At 43.1% G+C, this 22896-nt stretch overlaps 1 protein-coding gene across 1 annotated transcript in view; it reads left to right on the top strand.

Moving 5' to 3' along the window:
- The window catches only part of LOC132762317 (octapeptide-repeat protein T2-like), a 138153-nt gene extending 115711 nt beyond the window's left edge, over positions 1-22442 (top strand). The window contains exon 6 of the mRNA XM_067471480.1: positions 19641-22442. The gene's annotated coding sequence lies outside the window, so the exon portion shown is untranslated. The remainder of the gene's footprint in view (positions 1-19640) is intronic.
- Positions 22443-22896: the final 454 nt, after the last annotated feature.

Here is a 22896-nt window from a genome sequence, read left to right as displayed (position 1 = left end):
GAAGTCCAAAACTCCTAAGTTGGCCCATGCATGCTTTAGGGACTTTGTTTTTCCTTTATTATGGAAACATTAAGTTTATTATTTAAACTTAATGTTGATTGAATAACCCAGTGTTTCTCAACCTTCCTAATGCCGTGACCCCTTAATACAGTTCCTCATGTTGTGGTGACCCACAACCATAACATTATTTTCGTTGCTACTTCATAACTGTAATTTTGCTTCTGTTATGAATCATAATGTAAATATCTGATATGCAGGATTTTCATTCACTGGACCAAATTTGGCACAAATATTTATTTATTTATTTACTTTATTTGTATACCGCACTCTCTCAGCCCGTAGGCGACTCAGTGCGGTTTACAGCCAGGACAATATACAAAGTGCACAACATTAGCATTTAAAACAGTAACTAAGGCAACTACATCAGTATACAATACATCAATACGTCAATATGACATCAATACATCCATATAACTAATCCATCACGTCTCATCAATAAAGTCATAATCCGAATTTCCTCGTCCATTATTCCAAGTTCCAAGATCAATCAATTGGTTGCACTGCTTAATTAAACGCCTGTTCAAAGAGCCAGGTCTTTACTCTTCTCCTGAACGCTAGCAGGGAGGGGGCCGATCTAATATCTGCGGGAAGGGCGTTCCACAGCCGAGGGGCCACCACTGAGAAGGCCCTGTCTCTCGTCCAAATACTCAGTATATCCAAATTTGAATACTGGTGTGGGGGGTGGGATTGATTTTGTCATTTGGAAGTTGTAGTTGCTGTCATTTATAGTTAATCTACAATCAAAGAGCATTCTGAACTCCACCAATGATGGAATTGAACCAAACTTGGCACACAGAACTCCCATGCCCAACAGGAAATACTGGAAGGGTTTGGTGGGCACTGACCTTGACTTTGGGAGTTGTAGTTCGCCTACATCCAGAGAGCAATGATGGGTCTGGACCAAAATTGACACAAATACTCAATATGCCCAAATGTGGACCCTGGTGGAGCTTGGGAGAAATAGACCTTGACATTTGGGAGTTGTAGTTGCTGGGATGTATAGTTGTAGTTGCTGTCATTTATAGTCAACCTACAATCAAACAACATTCTGAACCCCACCAATGATAAAATTGGGGCAAACTTCTCACACAGAATCCCCATGACCAATAGAAAATACTGTATTTTCTGATGGTCTTTGACAACCCCTCCAACAACCCCTCACGACCCCTCCAGAGGTCCCGACCCCCAGTTTGAGAAACACTGGAATAACCTTTCAAGTAGAAATCCAGCTTCTTTCTTTTTCACCATCACCATCGTCATCATCATCTTCATAATATATTTTCGTGGTTTGTTTGTGTTTCACTCTTATACGCTTCTTCTCTGGTGTGAACACTTTCTTCTCACCTCTGCAATTGCTTTACTGTGTTGTTGTCATCTCACACCTCATCTTTCAAGGCAGCTTACAATACATTCTAAAACACCCATTAAAACTATTACTTTACAAAATTTGAAAAGAAAATTGAACATTTCTGTTATTAAAAATATGGTTAAACACTGAATGTGCTTGAGAAGGTGAACATTAGAAAGAACTTCCTGACAGTGAGAGCTGTTCAGCAGTGGAACTCTCTGCCCTGGAGTGTGATGGAGGCTCCTTCTTTGGAAGCTTTCAAGCAGAGGCTGGATGGCCATCTGTTGGGGGTGCTTTGAATGTCATTTCCCTGCATCTTGGCAGAATGGGTTGGATTGAATGGCCCACGAAATGATTCTGTGATTCTAAGGTGATGGGAAAGAGAGAGATGCCTCCCCTCAGATATTAATGCATTCTCTAACTTGTATAAGGAAATGTGTTTTTGGGGTTCCAGAAACTCTGGTGATATCTTATGCATTTATAAATTGCATAGACTTATGTCCAGCAGAGTATTTGAATATACAGAGTTCTCAAATGGAGACAGAACAGGGATGAACTATAGAATCATAGAATCAAAGAGTTGGAAGAGACCTCATGGGCCATCTAGTCCAACCCACTGCCAATCCTATTTGGAGGGCACAAACTCCATTAGCCGAAAAAGTTGAGGGGGTGTAACAAAAATCATGCGGTGCACCTACTCACCAAAGGTGCAGCAGAAAAGCCAGGTTTTGAGGTTCTTTTTAAATGTTTCCAGTGAAGGGGTTTTCCTGATCTCCCCAGGTAAAGAGTTCCAAAGTCGGGGGGCCACAGAAGAGAAGGCTCTCTCCCTTGTGCCCACAAGACGAGCTTGTGAGATTGGTAAGGGCGAAAGGAGGTAATCCTTCATGAGTAGTCAGCCTCTCCCTTCCCGACATTCCTATTGCCTCGGCACTATAAGAGGGTTTCGTGAGACCAGTCACTCTCATTACCACATGATTTCGAGGCAACCTGTCCGAACGTATCTCCCCTTATGAACCATCTAGAACAGTGATGGGCAACCTTTTGAGTTTGGTGTGTCAAAATTTGCCAAAAACCTGAGCATAACTTGGGTGGGGTGTCACTTCGAGAGAGAGAAACATAATTTTGCAATATTTATGGTTTAAATAAGAAAAATGTATATTCTATGCTCAATTATGGAGTGAACAATGGTCAAACGTGCAGATGTTAAATTTGTAGAGCCTTTTACAAATTTAAGAATGGAATTAGATTGGCTCTTATAAGGTGTACTTCTCTGAATGTGGCCGCGTGTCATCAAAAATAGCCATGTGTGTTAGTGCTGACATGCGTGTCATAGGTTCACCATCATGGATCTAGAACCTTGAGATCGTCCGGAGAGGCTCTGCTCTCAGCCCCGCCCCATTACAGGTACGCTTGGCAGGGACGAGAGACAGGGCCTTCTCAGTGGTGGCCCCCCGGCTATGGAACGCCCTCCCTAGAGAGATTAGATCTGCTCCCTCCCTCTTAACATTTTGAAAGCAAGTCAAAACGTGGTTGTTTGAGCAAGCGTTCACAAACACAGAGTAACAGATATGGATAAATGACATAGGAAATTGACGATGGACGATGGAATCGGACAATGCCTGACAATAAGGAGACACCAATGATGTTGTTTTTATTGCTGTTGTGGTTTCTGTAATTGTAAGGTTTAAATTGTTTTATGAGACTATGTATACTGTTTTGTTGGAAACCGCCTTGAGTCGCTGATAGGCTGAGAAAGGCGGTATACAAATACAGTAAATAAATAAATAATAAATAATAAACAGTGTAGTAAAGGTGAGGCTGCAGACCATATTTTCACTCTTGCAGACCACTGGTGGTCCATGGCCCACAGGTCGAGAACCACTGCTCTAAACGGTGTCATTCTGCTCTGGACAACTTTGGATTCATCCTGTGGAATATATACATAAATTGGAATTATAGAGACGCATACAGACATCCCCATTTCCTTATATCCATGTTCTGTTTCATAGCTTTTCACAGGTTATCCTCTTTGTTATCCAAATGAGAGGGTCAGGTGGGAATGAGGAGCGTGTGGATGAATGGGTTTGCATGTGCGCACACAGCTCTATGCGGGATTGTTTCCGAGAGATCCCCCCTTGCCTTCCTGGCCCATGTGACGAGCATCAGCTGCGGCGCTCTCTCTCTTAATCTGGCGATAAGTGTGATTATCCAAGGAAGGGCTGTTCTGAGCTTTTGTAACTGTGACAGGGGAGCTTTCAAGTTGCACTTTGCCGGCAGAGTGGAGCTTAAAGCCGAGGAATCAGATTCCAAGCGTGGCTTTGCATCTCGTTGCTTGCTGGGAACATGAGCACAGGGCAAAGATGGGAGTGGGGATGGGAGCCTTATGAGGACTTTGCTTATGAGGCGGAAAAAAGGTAGCGAAGGAGGCGGAGTGGGAGGGGACGCTTGCTTCCCCAGGCTTGCCAGGAAGAGCCACACAGATGGCCGTCGTCCCTGGCATCACTCCATTGGGACCGAACCCAATGCAGGGCCAGGCATTTCATTGCGCTCCTTGGAAACCTGTCTTGTTGGATTCTTTATTTCTCAAATCAGAACTCAGGAAAGTTACAGTTTTCAGACTTCAACTACCACAGAACCTCTGGGAGTTTGGACAATGGCCACAGTCAGTGCAGGATTCTGGGAGTTATAGACCAAAAAGGATCCTTGATACCCTGTGTAACGTCTTAGGAGAGAGGAGGGACGATTTATTATTTATTACTCTTAATGATGCCACCAATGTGTGATGTGAGGTATTATTGGGAGATATGGCACACTGGACGCAGAATTAATGGAGATGAGGCAGTCTTCAAACAAAAGAGAACAAGTTTATTGAGCACAAAGCGTGTGGTTGCAAGTTGTAACTTTTCTTATAGAACTCAGAATAATGCTTGGTTAGTTGAATGTTACACTTTTTCAGGTTATACAGTATCTTCCTGAGGTGAAGCACTTATTACAGAACAAAGTTCCAATACAGGGATGTCTCCCTTATCTGATCCTCCCTTGATCAGATACTTAATAAGCTTATTCTTTAGCCTTTCTTTAGACTAACGGAATACTGGTTATGTTTCCCTTATCAGACTCTCTGGCTAAGAAACTTCCAGTAGCTTAATCTGGCTTTCCAAAGCCTCGAAACTTTGCTTCACAATTCACTCTTTTACAGCTATAACCTCCTAATCTTTCCTCTACCAATTCCTCACCCTCCAATCTTAACTCCTGACTGCTCACTCCTCTAACCCTAAACCCTAACTCTGACTGTTCACTCCTCTGAACCTAAACCCTAACTCTGACTGAACATAAACTGTCATTTTTTAAACTCTCCCCTCTAAGCTCCTCCCACTTCTCTACAGCATCGTCTCCATGGTAACGCACTCCTCTCAGCTAGGCCGCTCCAGCATTAGTGCAACCAATCCAAACACAAATACAGTTAAAATCATACAATTTATAATCAACTTCTTTACACCTGGATCCATCATTTCATTGGTTTTGGTAATTAATTTGCAGATGCGGTTCACAAGCACTCAACACTCGTATTGTGGAAATTTATTTATTTATTTATTTATTTATTTATTTACTGCGCTTATAGACCACAATTCTCAGCCCTAGGGCGACTCATTGCGGTGTACAACATGAAAAAACAAGTGCAATTACAAAACATAGTGCAAAATAGTCGACAATTCAACCGTATCATAAAACATCATTATCAACAACAACATTACTACCAGATTTTTACTACATTCTGAAACGTCTCATCGTCAAGCCACAATCCGATATCATTTCTGTTGTTCCATTCCTATGGTCAAGTTGCCAGTCATTGCACTTCTTGATCAAATGCCTTCTTAAATAGCCAGGTTTTTAGCATCCTGCGGAATATTAACAGGGAGGGGGCTAGCCTGATGTCCACGGGAAGGGTGTTCCACAGCCGAGGAGCCACCACCGAGAAGGCCCTATCCCTCGTCCCCGCCAGCCGAGCCTGTGACGCAGGCGGGATCGAGAGCAGGGCCTCCCCGGAAGATCTCAAAGTCCTCGTGGATTCATAACTTGCCCTCAATTCATAACTTGCCCTCAAGAGAAATGTGGATATCTTCTTACAAGAAACTTAAAACCTCACTCAAGAGCATCCTTCTCTAGAGTAAGGGACTTCATGCCCTCAAGAGAAGTTGGCTTTACACCAAGAAAGACTCTTTTTGCTATGGTTGTATAATCACTGTGTAAACTAGTTTGTAATTCATTATATACGGCTTGATGCCACACTATATAAATTTGTTATTTGTTGAATATTGCATTATATTAGCTGAAAGAATATATTTACCTTTGTGTTTTGTGTACCACAACTTGTAGTGGATTTGTGCTTTTTTTTTTTTAGACTATAAAGCCCTCAGCAGTTCTGGCCCAGCTTACCTGTTTGAACGTATCTTCCTCTATGAGTCACCTAGGGGATTAAGATCTGGGAAGACCCTGCTCTCGGTCTCACCTCCTTCACAGGTGCGACTGGTGGGGACGAGAGACAGGGCCTTCTTAGTGGTGGCCCCTCGGCTGTGGAATTCCCCCCCTAGCAAAATTAGATCAGTCCCCTCTCTAGTGACCTTCAGGAAAATACAAAAATGTGGTTGCGGTACCAAGCTTTGTACTAGTAATTTACCAGTGCAATAAGTAAACACAAAATAGTGCAATGACAACTGGAATGTCCTCGGACTATAGTATTGGATCGCATGATGTTCAAATAAGTGATTTCTAATGTTTGATATGTTTTAGTGGTTGCTTATAATGTAAATGTTCATTATGTTTGATGTATGTTCATGTGCATTGAAGTGTTGACTATATATGCGAGCCTTTCTGAATCTTCTATGGGGTGAGAAGAGCGGTGTGTATATATGGTAAAGAAATAAAGAAACATGTGTAAATGTGTCATGGAAATCAGAGGATGGTTTGGCTTTGCTCCATTGTAGTCATGGCCCCACAGTTCTTAAGGGACATGGCCCACTATATGGAGTGAGATTGCTTCCACAAGTCTGAGTTTTCCTTTCCTTGGAGGCTTATTTTTGGCAGGGCAGGGCAACCAGGAAGAAAAGTCTCCTGGCTTGTCTCTCAAGTTCCTATTTATAGATTCTGCTTTCTGATGCCTGTCTTTGCTGTTCGTTCTGTTGACTGCCTGCGAACGATGCCTTGCTGAAACTCTAATATTCCTGTTTGCCGAACACAATGAGACAGGCCCATGTTGCATTGGCAGCTGTGCAAGCAGCTCTATGTTGGCACCTTTCACCAGGCATAACAACAATCGCATTCACGTTTATAAGGGCTAGGTGCCTGATATTTGTAAACCTGGCTTATAAAGAAGTCCACTTAATAGATCATCACATTATTATTATTATTATTATTATTATTATTATTATTATTATTATTATTATTTGAAACACAAGATGAGTCCACAGCAGACACTCTGCTGGCTGTTGAATTGGATCACACATCCTATTATTATTATTATTATTATTATTATTATTATTATTATTTACACAACAAGATTAGTACACAGGAAACAAGATCACTATGCTGGCTGTTGTATTGGATCACACATTCGTTGGTTAATAGGAGCCTTTCAGTGGTACTCATATTAATGTCATTTATTTGTACTAATTTGGCAATCCCTCGTTGTCCGAGTATGATGACCTTCCAAGTGCAGTGTCTTGGCAGTGGGTGCGTTGGTCACTGTGGAGCCGCATTCTTGATCTACATGTTCTTCCACAGTGAGGGCATCGGTTTCGAGGTGGAAGGTGGTCACAGTCAGGGTTGGCTTGATGCACCTTCCTCTTGGTACATTTCTCCCTTTCTCCCTCCATTTGTGCCTCTTCGAATTCCACAGCACTGCTGGTCCCAGCTGACCTCCAGTGATGTGAAAGAAGAAGATTTTCAAGATGATAATATTTTAATAATTTCTGGCCCAGTTTACCTGTCTGAAAGCATCTCTTTCCTATGAACTATCTCTTCCTATGAACCATCTAGAATCTCAGTGGTTCTCAACCTGGGGTCCCCAGATGTTTTTGGACTTCAACTCCCAGGAATCCTAACAGCTGCTAAACTGGCCGGGATTTCTGGGAATTGTAGGCCAAAAACATCTGGGGACCACAGGTTGAGAACCACTGATCTAGGTGTTTAAGATCGTCTGGAGAGGCCCTGCTCTTGGTCCTGCCTTCTTTGCAGATCCAATTGGTGGGAACAAGAGATAGGGCCTTCTAAGTGGTGGCCCCCCGGCTATGGAATGCCCTCCCTAGGGACATTAGCTCAGCCCCCTCCCTCCTGACATTTCGAAAGAGAGTTAAGACCTGGCTGTTTGAGCAGGCATTTGCAGGCACAGTATAACTGATTAATTGAGACTCATGGAACGACAGGACGATGCGATGGAAAATGATTTTAATGATGAGACGCTGAGAACTGTATTTTATGATTTTAATTGCTAATTGTTTATTGTTTTTATATGGTTTATACTATATGTAATTGTTTTTGACTGCATTTTATTTTGTGGGGCATTGATTGCCAAATGTAAACTGCCTCAGGTCGCCTCCGGGCTGAGAGGGGCGGGATACAAATATAGTAAATAAATAATACATAAATAAATAATGTAATATCTCAGTCCATTCAAATCCATAGGTAAAAGGAATCCCCATCTTCAAGTGTTCAAAGAATGTATATCCTTATTTTAGCCATTTGCCTAGATATATGTGCATTGCTTTCTTTCTTTTTCTCCAAGTTCCACACTAATGATGAGAACATCTTTAAAATGTGGGCTACAGTGGTTTTTAGGAGTTGGTTACCTAGATTTGGTTGCATGATTTGCCACCCAGTTTTCCCAACCTTTGTGGGAGGAGGAGGTTAAAGCAGCCTTGCATATAACATAATGCATGATGGGACAACCAATGTGCAGTGCGCCAGGGAAGAAGGAGAGAAATGCATAGAGTAACGTCATCTTCTGTGACATGAATTGGGTTTATTATGGATATCCCGAGGAAGAGGAGAACGGGGACCCAGACCGGAAATTGCTCTTTTCCTCTTGGAAAGTCAAATCCCATCCTCAGGAAAACGGGTGTGAAATATATAGTTTAAACCAGAGTTTTCCATACATTTCATTTCAGTGATGCACTTTTTAGACAAGCGTCATTTTGCAACACTTTAGTTCACTTTTACTAGTAAACCTGAGGTTAAACCAGGCATGGGCAAACTTTGGACTCCAACTCCCACCATTCCTAACAGCCTCAGGCCCTTTTCTTTTCACACTGAGGCATTTCTCCTATTGAGGCACCTCTCACACTGAGGCCTACCTCACAATGAGGGCTCTCTCAGACTGATTCCTCATTCACTGAGGTGTTTCTCTCAGTCTGAGGGCTACTAAGCTACATGCACACCTGTTATATTGAAGTGCTTAAGCAGCTGAGGGGGGAAAGGAAAGGGCTTGAGGCTGTTAGGAATGATGGGAGTTGGAGTCCAAAACACCCACCATTGAATGAGGAGAAAGATAGGAATTAATTGTAGTGCAGCTTTTGGAGCAGGCATGGGCAAACTTTGGCCCTCTGGGTGTTTTGGACTTCAACTCCCATTATTCCTAACAGCCTCAGGCCCTTTCCTTTTCACACTGAGGCATTTCTCCCACTGAGGCCTCTCTTACACTGAGGCCTACCTCAGACTGATGCCTCACTCACTGAGGCATTTCTCTCAGTCTAAGGGCTACTAAGCTACATGCACACCTGTTATGTTGAACTGCTTAAGCGGCTGAGGGGGAAAAGGAGAGGGCCTGAGGCTGTTAGGAATTGTGGGAGTTGAAGTCCAAAACACCCACCATAGAATGAGGGGAAATATAGTAATTGATTTTAGTCCAGCTTCTGGAGCAGACATGGGCAAACTTGGGCCCTCCAGGTGTTTTGGACTTCAACTTCCACCATTCCTAACAGCCTCAGGCCCTTTCCTTTTCACACTGAGGCATTTCTCCCACTGAGGCCTCTCTTACACTGAGGCCTACTTCAGACTGATGCCTCACTCACTGAGGCGTTTCTCTCAGCTTTCATACTATTACCCAGGTGTTTTGGACTTCAACTCCCACCATTCCTAACAGCCTCAGGCCCTTTCCTTTTCACACTGAGGAATTTCTCCCACTGAGGCCTCTCTTACACTGAGGCCTACCTCAGACTGATGCCTCACTCACTGAGGCGTTTATCTCAGTCTGAGGGCTACTAAGCTACATGCACACCTGCTTATATTGAACTGCTTAAGTGGCTGAGAGGGAAATGGTGGGATTTGGAGTCCAAAACACCTAGAGGGATGAAGTTTGCCCATGCCTGAGTTAAACCAACCCCTTATGAGAGATATGAGAGGCACATGCATACATTTAAGATACATGAAGAGATATACCTGTGCATGTGTGTGCTCCTTTGATCTTGGGTGAGCAGCTCTGCAGAAGAGAAAACTGCCTTTCTGTCCCCATCCGCACAAAGCCACAGCCTCAGGAAAGCAGGGGAAAGAGGCTGCCTTCCTTAATTCAGAGCACATGCTGCCAATTTGAGCTTTGCCCTGTAATCTTCCCAACTGGAATTTGGCCAATGGATTTGCTCCGATTGAATGGCTGGGGTGGGGTTGGGGGCTTGCCCTGCCTTGCTTTGAAAAGCTGGCATGCAATGCTTCCAAATGACTTGGCAAAGGGTCAGAATGGACTCGCCGTTGCCAAACCCATCCTTCATTGCTGCTACCTGGAGAGAGTCCCTTCCGACACAGTAGCATCAAGTGAACCAGTTGGTGCTGGTTTCTCAGGCCCCTTCCACACAGATAAATAAAATCCCTTATTTTCTGCTTTGAACTGGAATATATGGCAGTGTGGACTCGGATAACCCAGTTCAAAGCAGATATTGTCAGATTTTGTGCCTTGATATTATGAGTTATATGGCTGTGTGAAAGGGCCCTGAGATGAGGAGGAAGCCAATGTGGTCCTCAAGCTGGAGAGTTGGGCTGGGACTTTGGAGGACATCTCTTGTTGTTGTTGTTCATTCGTTCAGTCATTTCTGACTCTTCGTGACCTCATGGAGCTCCCTGTCAGCCATGGCCACCCCCAGCTCCTTCAGAGTCAATCCAGTCACTTCAAGGATGCCATCCATCCATCTTGCCCTTGGTCAGCCCCTCTTCCTTTTTCCTTCCATTTTCCTCAGCATCATTGTCTTCTCCAAGCTTTCCTATCTTCTCCTGATGTTGCCAAAGGACTTCATCTTGGCCTCTAATATACTTCCCTCCAACGAGCAGTTGGGCTTTGTTTCCTGGAGGATGGACTGGTTGTATCTTCTCGCAGTCCAAGGCACTCTCAGAACTTTCCTCCAGCACCACAGCTCAAAAGCATCTATCAAAAGCATCTATAATTATTAATTATTATTATTATTATTATTATTATTATTATTTAATTATAATTAATATAATGATAACTTTGTATTCTTTAAAAATCTACTTGGAAATTCGTATACATCTTAACGTGCTTAGCATGTGTATTTTTGCAAGTTGGAGTCCCCAACAAATTCCATTTTTGAAATTCATATGTATTTGCAAGCGTACACACAGTTTAAGAAAAATCAAAACTGCATTGCAAAATAGTTGCGTTTCAATGTGTTGTTGAAGTCTTTCATGGCTGGAATCACTGGGTTGCTGTGAGTTTTCCAGGCTATGTGACCATGTTCCAGAAGCATCCTCACCTGACGTTTCACCCACATCTATGACAGTCATCCTCAAAGGTTGTGGGTGAAACATCAGGAGAGAATGCTTCTGGAACATGGCCACACAGCCTGTAAAACTCATAGCAACCCAGTGATTCTGGCCATGGAGGCCTTCAACAACACATTGAATATCTCTATGGGGAGAAACTGTTCCAAGACACATGGAGATCGGAAAAATTAAGGACCAGGAAAGCACGTCTGCTGTGCTCCCTGACCTTCCTTCTATGCTGCAGAGACACAATTTCTCACAACCAAAAGGACTTTCAGTTCTTTCTCCCATGCTGGACATTACACAGACATATAAAACTCACTTGCCTAGTTTCCAACAGACCTCACAACCTCTGAGGATGACTGCCATAGATGTGGGTGAAATGTCAGGAGAGAATGCTTCTGGAACATGACCATACAGCCCGAAAAACTCACAGCAACCCAGTTGTATTTCAGCTTCCATATTTGTTCAGGACTAATAAATTGGTATTAAAATGTGAAGCAAATGCATTTCTCTCCCATTCTTACTAGAAATATCGAGACTAATGCCCTCCCTTTTGATTTCATCTCAAAAGATTCTGGCCCACCTTTCTTCTAAATGTTTGCTAGTATTGTTTTGGTCATTTTTGGTCTTACGAAATGGCATAAAAGCAGCTTGCATAAAACCGACAGAGTGTAAAATGAGATGAAAATGCAGTCTGGAATAAATAAAAACCAACCACGATGCTAAAAAGGCTGTAGAGTGTTGTTGTTGTTTTAAAATCAGTCGAATCACGCAATCAAACACCCGGAGCCATGGGATGGCATGCTTCTCTCTTGCTCTGGCTTAGTTTTTCATCCAGCCGTAATCAATAATCTCATTCATTACATGAGCTGTTTGTGAGGAAGCCAAGTTTAGTGGGATTATGTAAGCAAATAAGAATGGCTTAGCTAGATAAAACCAAATCCCATCTCGTCCAGCACTATGTCTTCCAATGGGAGCCATTCAAAGACCTCTAAATACCTCCCCTCCACGATGGAAATGGCTACCTCTCTCGCTCTTGCTTTGTTGTCCTTCTGTACCATTCAAAGATGAACTACTACTGGATATGGAGGCTTTATTATGCTACCAACGTCTACAAACCGTGATTAGCCCTTGTGTCTCGGAATACATCCAGCCATACATGCCTAGTGTGCTTCCTCCTGTTGCAAAGCATGTCTTTGAATGGGTTGCTGTGAGTTTTCCTGGCTGTCTGCCCATGTTCCAGAAGCATTTTCTCCTGACGTTTCTCCCATATCTGTGGCAGGCAAACTCAGAGGTTGTGAGGTCTGTTGGAAACTAGGCAAGTGAGTCTATATTTATTTATTTATTTGCAGCTTTTATATTCCGCCCTTCTTCTCACCCCACAGGGGACTCAGGACGGATTACAGTGTACACATATATGGCAAACATCCAATGCCAATTTTTGACATACAAACATATACAGACATACACAGAGACTATTTAACTTTTTCTGGCTGCCAGGGGAGCTGTCGCTTTCGTAGTCCATCTGCGACGCTGATGAAGCACTTCCGCATTCCCCGCATGCTTCCCCGCTGGAATGCTTTGCTGGAGTCTTCTTTATGGCCTCATAAATCAGTTAATTTAGCCTCCCCACACTTTAAGGTGGTACCTTATTTTCCTACTTGACAGATACAACTATCTTTCGGGTTGCAAAGGTCGACAACAGGCTACACAATTGGTTGGAAGCCCACTCCAACCCGGGCTGGCTTCGAACTCATGACCTTTTGGTCAGAGTGATCTTAATGCAGCTGACACTCAGCCAGCTGTGCCACAATCCCGGTGCCGTGGAATGTCCACGGTGGGAGAAAGAACACTGAATGTTGCAGTTGGCTACCTTGATTAGCATTGAATGGTCTTGTAGCTCCAAAGCATGGATGCTTCCTGCCAAATATATATTAACCCCACTTGCCTAGTTTCCAACAGACCTCATAACCTCTGAGGATGCCTCTCATAGATGTGGGTGAAACATCAGGAGAGAATGCTTCTGGAACATGGCTATACAGTCCGGAAAACTCAGAGCAACCCAGTGATTCTGGCCATGAAAGCCTTCGACAACGCATGTCTTTGAAGTTATGCAGCATCTATGGTGATTGCCGGATAACAGAGGCACTTGATGATGCAGGCTGTTAGAAATTGTGGGAGTTGAAGTACAAAACACTTGGAGGAAGGGCTGAAGTTTGCCCATGCCTGGTCTACCCTGACCATATAATGCCGTTTATGGCAGTGTCAATGGGGCCTTTGTTGCCTTATGTTTGCAGGTAGTCTGTTAGGAATTGTGGGAGTTGAAGTACAAAACCCCTGGAGGGAGGGCCAAAGTTTGCCCATGCCTGGTCTACCCTGACCATATAATGCCGTTTACGGCAGTGTCAATGGGGCCGTTGTTGCCTTATGTTTGCAGGTAGTCTGTTAGGAATTGTGGGAGTTGAAGTACAAAACACTTGGAGGAAGGGCTGAAGTTTGCCCATGCCTGGTCTACCCTGACCATATAATGCCGTTTATGGCAGTGTCAATGGAGCCTTTGTTGCCTTATGTTTGCAGGTAGTCTGTTAGGAATTGTGGGAGTTGAAGTACAAAACCCCTGGAGGGAGGGCCAAAGTTTGCCCATGCCTGGTCTACCCTGACCATATAATGCAGTTTATGGCAGTGTCAATGGGGCCTTATGTTTGCGGGTTGGCTGTTAGGAGTTGTGGGAGTTGAAGTACAAAACACCTGGAGGGAAGACCAAAGTTTGCCAATGCCTGTTCTACCCTGACCATATAATGCCATTTACGGCAGTGTCAATGGGGTCTGTGTTGCTTTATGTTTGCAGGTAGTCTGTTAGGAATTGTGGGAGTTAAAGTACAAAACACCTGGAGGGAGGGCCCAAGTTTGCCCATGCCTGTTCTACTCTGACCATATAATGCAATTTATGGCAGTGTCGATGGGGCCTTTGTTGCTTATGTTTGCAGGTAGTCTGTTAGGAATTGTGGGAGTTGAAGTACAAAACCCCTGGAGGGAGGGCCAAAGTTTGCCCATGCCTGGTCTACCCTGACCATATAATGCCGTTTACGGCAGTGTCAATGGGGCCGTTGTTGCCTTATGTTTGCAGGTAGGCTGTTAGGAATTGTGGGGGTTGAAGTACAAAACACTTGGAGGGAGGGCCGAAGTTTGCCCATGCCTTGTCCACACTGACCATATAATGCGGCTTATGGCAGTGCCAATGGGGCCTTTGTTGCCTCATATGTTCAGGTAGGCTGTTAGGAATTGTGGGAGTTAAAGTACAAAACACCTGGAGGGAGGGCCCAAGTTTGCCCATGCCTGGTCTACCCTGACCATACAATGCAGCTTATGGCAGTGTCCATGGGGCCTTTGTTGCCTTATGTTTGCAGGTGAGAGCACGAAACTGGCATGGATGAGCTGTACATGGCCCTTTCCCAGCCTGTGTCTCAATGCCTTGCAAAGGCTGCTTCTTCGACAGCCACCACCTCCACCACTGTCTCCTTCTCTCTGTGTTTGCTTCTGTAGGCAGTGGTTGGATTCAGCCAGCCTTTGGATGGATTCAGCCAGCCTTCAGTAGGATTCAGCCAACCTTCCGGCTCCTGCCCCGGTCTGTTGCTAGGGAGCCGCGAGGCAAGGCTGAGCAATGCAAGGGAACAGCCCGGCCTGTCACCGTGTCTGCGATGATGAGCCATGGGCCAGACCCTCTACAGCTGGGACCAGGCATGCCTCCGCTCTTGTCTGGGGCCTGGGAATGGCCCAGGCTTGTGAGGTTCAAGGGCAAACTTGCTATTCATTAGGCTGGGGTCCTTGACATTCTCCCTCTGCCTCGCTCCTCCTGGGATTTTGTGTGCGCCGCGCATGTTTCCCCCTCTCCTGCCTTTCTTTGGACACATTCCTGGGTGCCTCTGCCCCAACTCACCCCCTTCTTTGCAGTTCCCCTCGGAGAAAAGGCACGGAGGGGGAACAATGCCCAGAGTAAGGCTATTCAGGGAAAGAGGCCCAGGCAGGCAGCTTGCCCCTCTGCCTCCTTCCTCGGAGCCGGTTCCTTGATGTGGTTTGTTGTGCCCCCCTTTTTTTGTGGTCACCGTCTGAAACCTGGCTCTCCACTTTCTGGCAACATCTGCAAGAGAGAGATTATCGGCTTGGTTTATTTTGATTTTGGATTTCAGATCATTGATGTCTTTATTATCTTTCTATTCGCAGGGAATTGTAATTTGAGATAAGGAAATGTCAGCTGCCTTCCCTCCCCGTTTGGTCTGCAAAGGCAACCCAAAAGGCACCGAGAAAGTCCCAACTTAGAGAAAAATGCAGAATTTGCTTTGACGTAGCACGAGCGAAAGAGCTGTTAACCATCCTGTGTGCATGCAAAACCAAACCAACCTCCAAGGAAGGGTGATAAAAAAAATTCCTGCATTGGCATCACACTCTCCGTCTCCCTTCTTTGGAGTCTTTCCTACCTTGTAAGGCTCCCTGTAATTATCCAAGGCAAACAGCATGTGCTATTGGCTCAAAATGATATTTTTTCCCCCTACCCCAGGCCCTTGGAGCAGAATGGAGGTGTAATTGTGCTAAGGAGTTAGCAGGAGAGAGAGAGGGGGAGAATACAGCTTCTGGTCACATTTTGAGTTGGAGGGCTTGAACCAGGGAAAGGGCCATGAAAAGCTCCTATTTGCATAAATAGCATGTGTCTACAGAAGGGGAAAAAAGGAGAAAGAAAGAAAGAAAGAAAGATATCAGGAGCCTGCAAAATTCAATTGAGATTGTGGGGAGGGGGAGCAGGAGCGGGGCAGGAGGAGAAAGCAAAGAGAAAGTGGGGAAAATGGACAGTGAAAGGGTCGGGTCCTGTCCTCCCCCCCCCCCCAACTAACACCCTGGTGCGATTAAATTGTCCAGAAAGTTTCGATGAAATGGTTGATGGGGTGAGGCGAAGGAGGAGGGATGTGGTCCCTCCTTCCAAAGGACATGAATAGAAAATTGGCAAAGGGAAAAGAATCCGATTAAGCAAGAGGGAAACCTGACATTTTATTTATTACTAGCTTGGGTACCCGTGTTGCCCAGGTTATTTGAAAAAGGCATTGTGATGGGGTGAAAGGTAATATAATTTTAGTTAGCTAGTAACACTGTATTGTCGAAGGCTTTCATGGCTGGAATCACTCAGTTCTTGTGGGTTTTTTCGGGCTATATGGCCATGTTCTAGAGGCATTTCTCCTGACGTTTCGCCTGCATCTAGGGCAAGCATCCTCAGAGGTAGTGAGGTAGTGACCTCTGAGGATGCTTGCCATAGATGCAGGCGAAACGTCAGGAGAAATGCCTCTAGAACATGGCCATATAGCCCGAAAAAACCCACAAGAACTGAGTTAGTAACACTATTTATTAGGAAAAGGACATACTTTGATTACGTTTTTTATTAATGTTCCCATTAAAAAGGCAAAGGTTTTCCCCTGACATTAAGTCCAGTCGTGTCCGACTCTGGGGTGTGGTGCTCTTCTCCAATTCTAAGCCGAAGAGCCGGCGTTGTCCATAGACACCTCCAAGGTCATGTGGCTAGCATGACATGGAGCGTCTTTACCTTCCTGCTGGAGTGGTATTATTATTATTATTATTATTATTATTATTATTATTATTATTATCTTTATTTGTACCCTGCTAGCATCTCCCGAAGGACTTGATGCGGCTTACAAAGGCCAAGGCCTCAATAAAACAATAGCATAACAAATACACAACTTAAAGCAAATCAAAAGCAATTAAAGCAATATCAAAACAACAATAACAATACACCAAGACACGATAAAACTAGGGCTGGGCCAAATGTAATGGGTACAGATTAAAAAGTGCTGGGTGTGACAGGTGGTATGTCGGATTTTAGGGTAAGTGCAATGTGCACCTATTGATCTACTCACATTTGCATGTTTTCAAACTGCTAGGTTGGCAGAAGCTGGGGCTGACAGTGGAAGCTCACACCGCTCCCCTGATTCGAACCGGCAACCTTTTGGTCAACAAGCTTAGCAGCTCCGGGAGCTCCAATGCTCCCATTAGAAAATACAGAACAATGTGGGTGAACTACGATTCCCAGAATCGTGGGTCAATGCAGCATGAACTACAACTTCTATCCTGTTGAGTCAGTCCCCCAAATCCCTCCAATCTGTTTAGTTGCTAATCAATTCTTCTGTGTTTACTGTGTGCCATATGAAAGGGTAGGAAAGGGTTAAGGAAAGGTAATGGGCGGGGTCATGCAAATTCCACACAAGGAACCCTGGGATGCCTGTCTCTGCTGGAGGAAGCGCGTCAAATCTATGATGAAATTCTCCCCGAATGGGTGGTGTATCGTCCAATCTGTTCAGTTGCTAATCAATTCCTATGTGTTTACTGCATGCCATAGGAAAGGGTTAATTAAGGAAAGGCAATGGGTGGGGTCATGCAAATTCCACACAAGGAACCCTGGGATGCCTGTCTCTGTTGGAGGAAACACGTCAAATCTATGATGAAATTCTCCCCAAATGTGTGGTATATCGTCCAGTTTGTTCAGTTGCTAATCAATTCCTCTGTGTTTACTGCGTACCATAGGAAAGTGTAGGAAAGGGTTAAGGAAAGGCAGTGGGTGGGGTCATGCAAATTCCACACAAGGAACCCTGGGATGCCTGTCTCTGTTGGAGGAAACATGTCAAATCTATTATGAAATTCTCCTCAAATGGGTGGTGTATCGTCCAATCTGTTCAGTTGCTAATCAGTTCCTATGTGTTTACTGCGTGCCATAGGAAAGGGTTAATTAAGGAAAGGCAGTGGGCGGGGTCATGCAAATTCCACACAAGGAACCCTGGGATGCCTGTCTCCAATGGAGAAAACACATCAAATCTACAATAAACTCCCCGAATGGGTGGTGGATTGTAGTATTTGGGGAGAACATTGCCAGCATTTGGGCTATATATTCATGGCGTTCACTATTACCTGTCAATTGAGGAAGTGCCTTTGGAGGCTTCTCAGTATTTGGACGTATATCCTGTTTATGGAGGTGGGAAGCTGTCTGTCTACATACTCACATATTATTCACTTTTATTATGTGTATACATAGATGACAGGGCAGTGATGAGGTGGGTTTACATGTAGGTAAAAAGGTCTTGATAAAATGTATAACTTTTTCCATTTGGTACATTTTTTCCTCTCTCTCTTGCGAACTATAAATTTGTTTTCCTCATCTCTTATTCAGAACCCCAGATTATAGGTAGTGGGGAGCTAATTGCAAAGATTGACACTTAGGCTGAAGTATCTGTCCAAATTCCCAATTCGGCTCCTACGCTCAAATGGATTATTGTGTTGTCGAAGGCTTTCATGATCAGAATCACTGTTGCTGTGAGTTTTCTGGGCTGTCTGGCCATATTCCGAAAGCAGTCTCTCCTGACAATTTGCCCACATCTGTTGCAAGCATCCTCAGAGGTTGTGAGGTCTGTTGTAAACTAACCAAGGGAGGTATATGTATCTGTGGAAGGTCCAGGGTGGGAGAAAGAACTCTTGTCTGTTGGAGGCAAGTGTGAATGCGGCAATTAATCGCCTTGATTAGCATTGCAAAGCCTTGCAGCTTCAAGGCCTGGCTGATTCCTGCCTGGAGGAATCCCTTGTTGGGAAGTGTCAGCTGCCTCTAATGCTTCCATAGATCATAGAATCATAGAATCAAAGAGTTGGAAGAGACCTCATGGGCCATCCACTCCAACCCCATTCTGCCAAGAAGCAGGAACATTGCATTCAAAGCACCCCTGACAGATGGCCATCCAGCCTCTGCTTAAAAGCTTCCAAAGAAGGAGCCTCCACCACACTCCGGGGCAGAGAGTTCCACTGCTGAACAGCTCTCACAGTCAGGAAGTTCTTCCTCATGTTCAGGTGGAATCTCCTCTCTTGTAGTTTGAAGCCATTGTTTCACGTCCTAGTCTCCAGGGAAGCAGAAAACAAGCTTGCTCCCTCCTCCTCCCTGTGGCTTCCTCTCACATATTTATACATGGCTATCATATCTCCTCTCAGCCTTCTCTTCTTCAGGCTAAACATGCCCAGCTCCTTAAGCCGCTCCTCATAGGGCTTGTTCTCTAGACCCTTGATCATTTTAGTCGCCCTCCTCTGGACACATTCCAGATGTGGATGAAATGTTAGGAGAGAATGCTTCTGGAATATGGCCATACAGCCCAGAAAACTCACAGCAACCCAAATGAATTATTTTTCAGGGGAGGTAGATGTGATCATTGTCAAGTATTCCTTATATGAAATTCCTTGTGTTTACGTTTGGAAATATATTGATTGGATAAGATGCCCAAAAATATTCCTTCTGTTCCCTTCCCTTGTGAGTGAGAACTTGGTCTTCTTGACCAAATTATTATCATGTCATATTTAGATCCCTTCTTACGTTGGTGATTTCGGATAATATTTTACTCACTTGAATAACTCCTCTTTCTTCTTGTTGTTATAGATTCCTATGATGTGGAATTCAATACATTTGGGAGACACTATTTTTTCGATCTGATTTCCTATGATGAAGACTCACCTACGTATCTTGGTTCCTGGAGAAACTGATTTTTTGCACTGACTGTCTTCTGAATGCTTGGACTCAACATTTTCCAAATTGCCTCATTTGACAGAAAAGCAAGACAAAGAGACTTCTTACTGGGTGCAACAAAGAAGCATAGTACATTCTGTTGGAAATAGCAACCTTCTTAAGCATCTAATAGTTATTTGTTATGTATTGTATACTGCTTACTGTGTTTTATATGTGTGTATTGGTTTGCAGTTTTCTTTCACCTCTTTGTTGTGGGAGGGGCTGCAAACCATGTGATCAGAACTGGGCTTGTTCAGGACTCAGACTCCATTTTTGACCTCAGAAGCCATTCGACTTTCAGTGTAGAGACTTCAGTAAGAATGTATGCTTCAGACTTAAGTGAGTACAGTTTAGACTTCGGTGTGTGTTCAGTTTAGACTTCAGTAGGAACAGAAGTGTGCCTTTAGACTTCAGTGAGATGCATGCTTAGAGACTCCATTGGACTTTCTGACTAGACAGAGACTCCCAAAACAGAGAGATGCTTTGGGCTATGGAGTATTGCTTCTAAGAAAGATTCTCTGTGTTAACTACACAGAGAAACTACTTCAATTCTACTTGTAACTGGATTGATAAGCAAAGTACTTGTATGCTGAATACATGAAGTTTGTGAGTAAACCAACTATATTACTTTTATTTATTTATTTTAATAAATTTTATTAATATTTCCAAATATCAATAAGGTTTACAAGGAAAGAGTGGGAACAATTTGGAATAGTAAAGAGTGAGAAAAAAAGATTTCCAAGAGATTTACCCATAGAGGAAAAGCTAAACTAAGATCAAAACGAAAAAGAAAGAAGAAAAAGAAAGAGAGAAAAAAAACATATATACAATGTTGACTTCCATTCTGAGACTTCGCTGCGTCATTCTTCATTTTAATGCCTTGTCTTCATCTTCAAGCTTCTTTCTTCTTTTCTTCAATAAACTTTTCAAAGAGAGACCAATCCGTCTCTCTTATTGGATTTCCTGAGTTTTTTTTCTCAATAAAAAGGTTAGTTTATCCATATTTTTGATCTCTAAGATTTTATTAAAGCAGATCTATACCTCTGGGGTTTTCTCCAATTTCCAAAATTTCGCATAGACTATTCTTGCAGCCGTTGCAATATACATAAATCATATGTCTTTATTTAAGTCCAAATTAATGTCCGAATCCGTAATGTTTAGTAGGTAATAATCGGGCTTTCTTGGGAAGTAATTTCTAAAATCTTCTGAGTTTCTATATGTATGATTTTCCAAAATTCCTGTGCTTTCTTACAAGTCCACCACATGTGGAAATAACTACCTTCATCTTCCTGGCAGGAAGACTATATTACTTTTAAAGAAGACTGTTCATTTTGTCTCTTGAGACAAATATATTTTAAGGGGGGGTAGATTTTTTGGGGGCAATGAAAAGGAACACTTCTGAAACTCTGCTGAATATATACATACATTTTGGTACACTGGTATATTTTTGTCCCTAACAGGTCAAAGACATACCTAGGTACTAGGCCTGGGTAACAACGGAAAAATTTGTTTCTAAAATCGATTAGTTTTTTGGGGGTTTTTGCATTTCGTTATTTAAAATAATCACAAAATTTTCCTTTTAAAAAGTTCGATATTTACGAAATTTCGTAAATGTGAAAAAAATGACAAAACATTAACGAATCGATTTCCGAAACAATAACGAATCGATTCGTTAATGGCGGACGCGACCTCGAAATACGCTAAAAAACCTCCAAAAACTTCTGAAGCTTCCCTCTCCCTCTGTTGTTGACTGTTGGTGTGATATTATAATTTTTTTTCACTAATTAAACAAAAAACTTGCCCCAGACATGCGGAAATAATAACGAAACGACCTCAGAACAATAACGAAACGAATACAATAACGAAATACGAAGCATTTACAAAACGTGTTTAAAAATTCGTTTTTTTTTAAATTGCTCCAGAATGGTTCGTTATCGTTTTGTAATTTAAAAAATTAACGAATTATTAACAAATTACGAATTAATGAAACGAAACCGCCCAGCCCTACTAGGTACATCAGTTTAACAACTGAGAAACCTAGTTGCCTTGCACGAATGCTGGTGAATGCCATTTTCCCCAAAAGGTTATGACTTCAAACAGGTCATGCTTTTTACCAAGCGGATTTGGCATAATTTTGCAAAAGGTTGTGACTTCTAACAAGGCCATCCCTTCCCAAAAATCATAAAATCTCCAAAAGGTTCTGGAGATTTCCATTTTCCAAAAGGTCATGTGACCAGTGGTTTTCCAAAACATTCTCCATCTTTCTAGTACTTGCCCTTCTTGGCATGCTTCTGTGTATTTCTTCATATATCATTGCCCATTCTAACCAGTTGACATTCACTGGAAGCCCCATCCTCTTGGAAAAGGTGTCAACCTAATGACCACGTCAAAGAGGACCACCAATTCCCAATGTATACTGTTAGGATCATGGCTAAGGTTATTCCAGATGGCTTACAGAGGATACAACATTGTTTTGTTTTTGTTTTACTATTTCTGTGCCTGATTTGTTATATCACACAGTACAATGCTTCTGTGGGATTGTATTCCTGCGACAGTGGTTTGCATTTAGCATTCTATGTATCATTGTAAATATTTTGCTGCTTTGGAATTTCTTTTGATGAAGGAAAGTGGAATGTGAATAAATAATATAAAAAAATAAAATGATATTTAATTGTATCTAGGATTCCTGCTATTTTCTTAAGAAAATATTGTGCTGTTTGAAAGTTTGATTTTAAAAAATACCAAGGTAACTAAACACAGTTCACAAAGATCACCTAGCTGAACTTGTGTAGCATAAAGGGCTAAACACACAAAATCTACACACTTGTCCTAAGTCAGCGTTTCTCAACCTGGGGGTCGGGACACCTGAGGGGGTTGCGAGGGGGTGTCAGAGGGGTTGCCAAAGACCATCAGAAAACACATGATTTTCTGTTGGTCATTGGGATTCTGTGTGGGAAGTTTGGCCCAATTCTATCATTGGTGGGGTTCAGAATGCTCTTTGATTGTAATTGAACTATAAATCCCAGCAACTACAACTCCCAAATGTCAAGATCTATTTTCCCCAAAATCCACCAGTGTTCACATTTGGGCATATTGAGTATCCGTGCCAAGTTTGGTCCAAATCCATCAT

This window comes from Anolis sagrei, chromosome 9 (genome assembly GCF_037176765.1).
Source record: "Anolis sagrei isolate rAnoSag1 chromosome 9, rAnoSag1.mat, whole genome shotgun sequence".
NCBI lineage: Eukaryota > Metazoa > Chordata > Lepidosauria > Squamata > Dactyloidae > Anolis > Anolis sagrei.
Note: the sequence above shows the minus strand (reverse complement) of the source record. Positions and strands in the feature narration are given on the sequence as shown.